Below are 6,788 nucleotides of genomic sequence, written 5' to 3'. Positions count from 1 at the left end.
CATCAGGAAACTTGCCCTGTGTTATATAGTTAGTAATGGCAAGACAGTACCTTGACTCCTGAGATAGGATCCTGTCTGTCACATGGCACAAGTTTTCTGGTAGAGTTGCTCATCAGTTCATTCATTCACTCCTTCGTCTTTCAGGACTCTATTGAATGCGAGTGACCGCTAACCAACTCCAGTTGCCTTAGGCAAGAAACAGAATTTACATACTTGGATAGGTCAAGAACCTACTAACATAAATAATGTCAGACATAGCTGGGTCTCGGGGCTGAAACCACTGTCATCAGGATTGGATCTCTCTCCCATTTTTGTCTCTGTCTTCCAATCTGTTGACTTAACTTTAAGCCGTCAGCAGCTTCAGGCTTGCCTCCTCTTCACTACCTGCAACTTCAGCAGAAAAAGGACTTACCTTTCCCTCTACTTCTCTGTGTCTCATTTGCCTCTTCGGTTCTGGAATGATCACTAGTCACTAGTCACTGTGGAGAAGGTGATGCTTTTAGCAAAGCCTGAGCCACATGCCCAGCCCTGGAGCCAGGGAGACAATTAGCCATGCAGGGAACAGAGTGTGGCAGCAAGAATTCTCTGGGGGGAACTTGGGGTGCTGCTGCGAGGAGTGGGCTGGCGAGAAGCACTTCCACTCGTGACATGCAGCGATTGTTTTCTTTGCTATCTTTATGCAGGACAGTTTGGGAGACAGGGAGCTACCAAAATGAACATGACACAGCCCTTCCCTTCACCCCAGGACTTTGTGCTCTAGCGTAGGATCAGAGGTTTATGGTCAAGGGAAAGTTAAATAAGACATCCAAGCAAATGTGGCTGTGACAGCCTGATGGGTGACTGCTTCATCCTGTTCACCGTCCAGTTGCTGGGTGGCAGCTGAGGTTTGACTATCTACCCTTCCCAGAAACAGCATTTCCTCCTCCTTGATGCCATCACCATCACCACCTGTCAGAAAACTCCTTTCTACAGACTTAAGGAGTAGTTTTCTGCACCCTCTAGCTTCTGTGTAACCCTTCAGTGTTCAAGTGAAACTTCAACCCTATAAGCTTTCCAACTCAAGTTCTACCTTGGTTTTCTGCTCCAGTCTGTCTCCAGATGACCAGCGGTGTGGTACCAGGGTCACAGTCCCAGAGGTGATGCTAGAGCAGTGTGAATGAGGAAGAGAGAGGGCAGATGGGTGGCAGGGAGCCAGATGATGCAGTGTTGCTGTGGGTGGTTAGGGAGGTATGGGGCTGTGGGGAGGGGTGTAGGATGATAAATGACACCATCCAACTTAGGTTTCAGGTCATTTCAGCTCCCGTGTGTGTCCTGCAGGGGTGGGGGTGGTGGGTGGGCAGAGTGAATGTGGGGAGAACTATGAGGAGGTCATTGCAGTAATCAAGGGGCAGATGGCAGTGACTTGGACAAGAGTGTTGCCTGGGTATGGGGTCGACGGAAGTGGAGAAAGATGCCATCTTCTGGTGGGAAGACCTGTCAGTAATTTGTGCCCACATTTAATCTACCACAGCTGGGAAGACTAATGAGAAGAAGGAGGTGACTGATCTAAGACCACACACACATCGTGTACGTGTCAAGATCGGGGACGGAGCCTGGCTGTCTCAGCTTCAGTCCTGTGTGGTCCCTTCTGTCCCCACGCAGCCTCTTTTGGAAGGAAAGACAGAAATGTGCGCCTAGGGAAAAGTCAAGACCTTTACCACAGCCCTGGATATAATGAGGTCAATCACATCCCTGCCATCTCAAACCCCACCTGATTTGGTTTGGCTCTGTGTCCCCACCCAAATCTCATCTTGAATTGTAGTTCCCATAATTCCCATGTGCTGTGGGAGGGACCCGGTGGGAGATAATTGAATCATGGAGGTGGTTTCCCCATGCTGTTCCATCATAGTGAATAAGTCTCATGAGATCTGATTTTTTTTTTTTTTTTTTTTTTTGAGATGGAGTTTCGCTCGTTACCCAGGCTGGAGTGCAAAATGGCGCGATCTCGGCTCACCGCAACCTCCGCCTCCGGAGTTCAGGCAATTCTCCTGCCTCAGCCTCCTGAGTAGCTGGGACTACAGACACGTGCCACTATGCCCAGCTAATTTTTTGTAGTTTTAGTAGAGACGGGGTTTCACCATGTTGACCAGGATGGTCTCGATCTCTTGACCTTGTGATCCACCCACCTCGGCCTCCCAAAGTGCTAGGATTACAGGCTTGAGCCACCGCGCCCGGCCGAGATCTGATAGTTTTATAAGGGGAAACCCCTTTCTCTTCATTCTCATTTTTGCCCTTGCCCGCTGCTCTGTAAGACATGCCTTTCACCTTGTGCCGTGATTGTGAGGCCTCCCCAGCCCTGTGTGAGTCTATTAAACCTCTCTCTTTATACGCAGTCTCGGGTGTGTCTTTATCAGCAGCATGATACCCACCTATGTGGCACTCACAGAGATTTCTGAGTGGACCGAGAAATGGACCACACTGTTCACGAGAAGCAGAGGAAGGGCGATCTCTCCCTTTGTGATGGCAGAGGAGAAAGGAGGATCTGAGCATGGTTCCTGGACTTCTACAGCCAGGCTTCGGCAGGCGTCAGTCACCATGTAGGTCAGGCTGAGTGGACACTGGTCATACGTTTGTCTTCTCCACTAGACGGTCTTATACATCTTGGCATGCCCAGGGCCTGGCAGAGAGTACACGCCAAATAAATACTTGAGAAATAAATGGAAGATGACTTCTCAGACCTTGTTAAGGATGGGATGGTGTACTTGTTTCATGGCTGTGCGATTCATCACAGAAGCAAAGTTGTTGCAGGATGATAATTACAGCTCCTAGGTACCACGTTTAGTGTTGGATCCCCATGCGTGGCACAGAGTGGGTGTTGAGTAAACACTGAATGAATGAATGGATGAGTGAAACTTCTCAATCCCTCATGTATAAGCTAGATTCATGCTCTTCAAAAAAAAAAAAAAAGTAATTAATTCTTTGGAACCCAAGAATGCAGAAGTGTGGCTCCACCTAGTGGACACTCCAAGGTTATGCCTGGACTTTTTTTTTTTTTTTGAGACACTCAGCTCTGTGGCCAGGCTGGGTGCAGTGGCAAGATCTCGGCTCACCGCAACCTCCAGTTCCCGGGTTCAAGTGATTCTCCTGCCTCAGCCTCCCGAGTAGCTGGGACTATAGGTGCGCGCCATCACGCCCAGCTAATTTTTGTATTTTAGAGACAGGGTTTCACCATGTTGGCCAGGATCTTGACCTCATGATCTGCCCGCCTCAGCCTCCTGAAGTGCTGAGATTACAGACATGAGCCACTGTGCCTGGACTATTTTTTTTTTTTTAAGACGGGATCTGGCTCTGTTGCCCAGGCTGAAATGCAGCAGTGTGATCCGTGCTCACTGCAACCTCTGCTTCTTGGGCTCAAGGGCTCCTCCAACCTCAGCCTCCCAAGTAGCTGGGACTACAGGTGCGCACCACCATACCTGACTAATTTTTGTATATTTTATAGAGATGGGTTTCCAACATGTTGCCCAGGCTGGTCTTGAACTCCTGGGCTCAAGAAAATCTCCTGCCTCAGCCTTCCAAAGTGCTGGCATTACAGGCATGAGCCACCACACCTAGCCCATGCCTGGACCTTGGACATTTGATTCCCGCTTGCTTTGTTCTGTGTCTTCTCCAGCTGTTCCCGCTTTACCCACTTTGGCACAGACCTCCGAGTATGGCAGCGTGCCCTGCAGGTGGGCAGAAGCCTATTTGGAGCCCTGAAATTGGCAAGAAGTTGGAGGGGGCCGAGTAGACTAGCTGAGTTGGCTTAGAGCTGCCGAGGCTATGCACAGGACATTGGACCAGCTGTGCAGAGGCCTGTCACTAGCTGGCTGTGTGGCCCTGGGCAGCCCACTTGCTCTCTCTGAGCCTCGCTTTTATTATCTGGGAAGGCAGAGGCTGAGATCAGACACAGCTGTGATGACTGAGCCCTTATTTGGTGCCCCTGAACTAGTTCTCAGATTCCAACACATCCTCCCATGCCTGGTGGGGACCATTAGGCTTTAGATTAAAGAGCCCAAGGCCTCACAGCTAAGAAGGCTCAAAGCAGGAATTGAACTTGGATCTCTTTAACTCCAATGCCTGAAGAACTCTTTATAGACTTTCAAGGCCTTGCTATGATTCTACACATCTTGTTGAATCTGCCCCTCTTCTTATGAGAGGCTGTATATGAAAATGGTTAAGGGTAGTGGCCTCTGGAGTGGAACTTTCTCAGTCCAAATCCTGATTCTACTTACGTATGTACTCCTGGAGTGTGTGACCTTGGGCATGTCGCTCAATCACCCTCCGTTTTGGTTTATCCATCTGTAAAATAGGAAGACGACAACAAAATGTAACTATAAAAGTTTACACATGGCCCACGCCTGTAACCCCAGCACTTTGGGAGGCTGAAGCTGGAGGATCAGCTGAGGTTGGGAGCCTGAGACCAGCCTGGCCAACATGGTGAAACCCCATCTCTACTAAAAATATAAAAATTAGCTGGGCATGGTGGCAGGTGCCTGTAATTCCAACTACTCGGGAGGCTGAGGCAGTAGTATCACTTGCACCCAGAAGGCAGAGGTTGCAGTGAGCTGAGATCACACCACTGCACTCCAGCCTGGATGACAGAGCGAGACTCCATCTCAAAAACTAAAAAAAATCAAAGTTTGCACACACTCATGGTCACTTAGAATGCTACCCAACATACCCAGTTTTTATGTTTTAACTATAAACACATATTTATACATATATGTATATAAATTTGTAAGTACTTGTATGTTTTAACTATTATTTTCTGCCTCTGAAATTTTGTTGTTCCTTGTGATATAGCCTCAAAGAGCTGTAAATTTGGATCTTTAATATTATTTCTAGGTAAGGTTATATTTACAGTTACAAAGACACGCTGACAGGACTAAGGAAAAGAAACCTTCCTTCAGGTTGTACCCTACTTTAAGGCAATCCTGTCTCTAGGGCACTATGAAATAATATATAAATTGTATAAATATTGCAATTATATTGTGAATGTTACAACTGCATTGCATTCCATTGGTGGGGGGGGGTAATTTCTTACATGCAAATATTTGACTTTCTTATATGCAAATATTTAAAATAAATAGAAATTTTTATAATCTTATTTTGGCCTCTTTTTGTACTTTTGTACTTTTTATTTTTTTTAGTAGATTCGGGGTTTCACCATGTTGGCCAGGCTGCTCTTGAACTCCTGACCTCAAGCAATCCTCCTGCCTCGGCCTCCCAGAGTGCTGGGATTATAGGTGTAAGCCACCACACCCGGCCTCTTTTTGCTTTTATAATTGGAGCCTCCAAAACGGATGTGACTTGGGTTTCTCTTGACCTCCCAGAAACCCTGATCTAGGCCAAAGTACTAGGACTGGAAGAAGCTAGAAACCCCAGAAATCCCCCTGAAGGGCCGATATGTCAGTACCTGAGCTCTGCTGGCATAGGGCACCCCGTGATGACACAGCTAAATGGGACTGGACTTGGCTCAGGAATGCAGCACAATCTAGCTCATCCCAGAGGCTGTTCATGTTGCTTTTCCTGTGGTTGGAGAAACGGTGGAGAGAGTCCTGGCCCCTATTCCTTCAATATTACTGTGAATATTCCTGTACTTTGCAGTGAATGGAGGCTTAACCCCATCTCCCAGTACGGAGCCTCTTCACCTCAGCACTGCTGACCTTGGGGCTGGATAATTGTAGGTTGTAGAGGACCGTCCTGCACAGTGTAGGATGTTCAGCAGCTTCCCTGGCCTCTGCCCACTAGGAGCACCCCATTGCCAGTCGTGACAGCCACACATGTCTCTAGACATCGCCAAATCTTCCTGGGTAGAGAACCTCTGCCATAGAATAAATAGAAGAATTCATGAGGCAGGTGGTTTGCAAAACCTTGTCCAAGTCAGGTGATGAGTCTCCCTGGTCTGATACTTTGGAAAAGGCCGTGATGATATTGTGTATAGTGGTGGTTGTGTGTGCGGGGGAAAGGTTGGCCTTGTATTATCTGGATAATTGATCAGTCCTCCTTCATGCTGTGTAGTAGACAGGACCGTGGTCTTCTTTGGATGAAAAGGAACACTTTTTTTTACTACTGAAAAAGTCATGTTTCATTAATAGGATGACAGGGACATAACCTAAAGGCTGAAATCTTAGGAGCTGGGGGCCTTCTGTCAAAAGTGGTTTCTTATTATTACTTTTATACTCTCAGAGGACATGTCTAAGGAAGTCATTTCAAACTGTGACCTTTGTCTCCTAGATGCACGTTCAGAAGACCCCTTTTAGCTGCCTGAATCCACCTGGGCTGCTCTGACAAAAATGCCGTAGACTGGGGGCCTAAACACCAATTTATTTGTCATGGCTCTGGAGCTGGGAAGTTCCAAATCAAGGCACCTGCAGCTTACGTATCTGGTAAGAGCCTGCTTCCTGGTTCATAGACTGCTGTCTTCTCACTGCGTCCTTACATGGCAGAGGGGTGTGGGAGCTCTCTGGGGTCTCTTCTATGGGGGCACTAATCTCATTCATTTGGACTCCACTTTCATGAACTAAGCATCTCCCAAATACCCCATCTCCTGACACCATCACATTGATGATTATAAATTTTGGGGGACACGCTCAGTCTACAGCACAAGCCTTACAAAAACTTCCTTCTCTTTAATCCCTGTCTCTGCTCCTTCCCTTTAGTGGCCCATCTGTCCCACTTTGGACACAAGCTAGTTTTGGCAAACCTCACACGTGTGTGTGTGTGTGTGTGTGTGTGTGTATGTGTGTGTGTGTGTATGTGTGTGTGTG

The 6,788-nt window shown here is 47.6% G+C and overlaps 1 protein-coding gene across 1 annotated transcript in view; it reads left to right on the top strand.

The window, feature by feature from the left end:
• The window catches only part of PRDM4 (PR/SET domain 4), a 91,313-nt gene extending 88,313 nt beyond the window's left edge, over window positions 1-3,000 (top strand). The window contains exons 13-14 of the transcript XR_004275800.1: window positions 1,511-1,566; window positions 2,394-3,000. The gene's annotated coding sequence lies outside the window, so the exon portion shown is untranslated. The remainder of the gene's footprint in view (window positions 1-1,510; window positions 1,567-2,393) is intronic.
• The last annotated feature ends 3,788 nt before the right edge of the window (window positions 3,001-6,788 follow it).

The sequence above is a fragment of the Sapajus apella genome, unplaced genomic scaffold (assembly GCF_009761245.1).
Source record: "Sapajus apella isolate SASKATOON/1434 unplaced genomic scaffold, GSC_monkey_1.0 scaffold2, whole genome shotgun sequence".
NCBI classification, from domain to species: domain Eukaryota; kingdom Metazoa; phylum Chordata; class Mammalia; order Primates; family Cebidae; genus Sapajus; species Sapajus apella.
Note: the sequence above shows the minus strand (reverse complement) of the source record. Positions and strands in the feature narration are given on the sequence as shown.